Raw genomic sequence first — 1,761 nt, 5'->3', positions numbered from 1 at the left:
AAATAGCTGATACATACATACTTCTGTGCTTAGAACTTTGAAACACCGAAATAAGTGGTAAGACGTATTAGTAGTATATTGACTATAAGAAGTATTAGTATATTTAGGGAAAAAAAGTCCCCAAACTCTACTTATTATATTCTTCATAGATGTACCTAAGTATTATTGTCTTTCATAAGATGCTGTGGTTTTACTAAGTCAAGAAACGACACGTTTTTATACTAAACAAAATTCTGCTTTGACACTAACCAGAGGAAATAAGATAGTTGTAAGCCAATCAAGAGTGCTTAAACTCCACTGTAAAAAAAAAAAAAAATAGCACGATACATTTCCCCCTTTGTGTTAAGAGACTAATAGATTCTTTCTGCAGCAAAGCTGGAGCCTCTGGCATTGGCAGTGATTTAGAGATAGATTGCTTTGAGGGCACTCTAGCCTCCGAGGGGCTGAGTAACACTACTGAGAAGGAAAAAGAGGCCGCCTCTAAAGTTAAAATAAAGTAGAACACATTTTTTTGGAGAATAGAGTGGTTGAAGACTGGTACATTTCTCATCTCAGGCGAATACAAACTGTTCAATTTTCATCCGTACTTTGGAGGTGCTTTAGAAAGCTTCGATAAAAATTATTAGAATACAGATGCACAGCACGCTTTTAGTCAGCCCATCTGAAGGAATTCTCTTTTGGTGTACGAACTTGTCTGCTGTTCATTCCTTAAAGATTTCTCCTATTCCTCCTATGTCAGCATGTAAGGGGAGGTGTTAGTGATGAGTCCTAATTTTATGTATCCTTTTTTCACACCTTAAGAATGTTTAAATATTTTAAATTCTAACATTTGAGTTGGGCTGGAAGTGTTTTCTGTATATTCTGGACAATTTCTGGCGTTCTGTGAGGAACTGATAAGCAATAGGTAATGATAATCAACACCTTTTATTTACCAGGGAACCAAAGATCGCTACTAAGCAAACCACTAAGCAGGGATGACAGCCAATCTCTCCTCTCTCTCGCAGTTTCTAGTTATTTACTGCGGTTTTAATGAGTAGCCACCAACTGGCAGACACAACAGCTTCATCATATTTGCACACAATTTATTTGGATCAATTTTCTCAGTCCATTTCTAACTAAGGTTGCCCAAAAGAGAAATCAACGGGAAACTCGAGACAAGAACGGAGGGTTTTGTCTTCCGTTGATTTCTGGGGAGGAATTTGGAACAGACTGGGTGAAATCCAGGACTATTTGCTTAAAGAGTAAAAAAAAAAAAAAAAAAAAAAAATCCAGTGTAGGGGGCCAGGTGGTGCTTAGGAGGGAGGGCCAGGCAAGACGAAACCAACTTTGGGTGAAGGAGAGCGAGCGAGCCAGAGACCGAGCGAGCTAGCACGAATCCCACTCTGCCTTCCTCCCTCGCACCCCTCGATCTCCCACCCTGCAGCTAGCTGCCGGACGTTATCTCGGCAGGAAAGCCCCGGAATCCCCGAGCCAGCGGAGACCGGCTTGCAGTAGCGCGCGGGGCCGAGGCCGCGGGCGTCTGGCCCTTTAAGGGGCCGGTCTCTGGGCTCCGCCGGCCCAGACGCCGGGACGTGCTGGGGCTGCCCCGCCCTGAAGCCGCCCGTTTCCTGCCGGGCGGCGCGACGGCACCTGAGTGACTGCGGCGGCGGTGCCTGCGAGCGGGCGGCCCGGGCTGTAGTGCCGGCGCCGCAGCGTTTTCCCGGTCTCCCTTCCCGGCCGCGCAGGGTAAGGGCGAGCAGGCCGCGTCGGGCCGGGGTGCGG

The 1,761-nt window shown here is 46.6% G+C and overlaps 1 protein-coding gene across 7 annotated transcripts in view; it reads left to right on the top strand.

Moving 5' to 3' along the window:
• The first annotated feature begins 1,596 nt into the window (after positions 1 to 1,596).
• Positions 1,597 to 1,761, top strand: part of KTN1 (kinectin 1 (kinesin receptor)) — a 105,170-nt gene continuing 105,005 nt past the window's right edge. For 5 of the 7 annotated variants that reach the window (XR_001145415.1, XM_012724546.1, XM_012724544.1 and 2 more), the window contains exon 1: positions 1,646 to 1,725. The gene's annotated coding sequence lies outside the window, so the exon portion shown is untranslated. Of the gene's footprint in view, positions 1,726 to 1,761 lie in introns of all 7 variants that reach the window. The other 2 variants (XM_012724548.1, XM_012724547.1) reach the window with 1 other exon arrangement.

The sequence above is a fragment of the Condylura cristata genome, unplaced genomic scaffold, assembly GCF_000260355.1.
Source record: "Condylura cristata isolate star-nosed mole 26May11 unplaced genomic scaffold, ConCri1.0 scaffold00013, whole genome shotgun sequence".
Taxonomy (NCBI): domain Eukaryota; kingdom Metazoa; phylum Chordata; class Mammalia; order Eulipotyphla; family Talpidae; genus Condylura; species Condylura cristata.
This window is presented reverse-complemented; position numbering and strand designations above follow the sequence as displayed.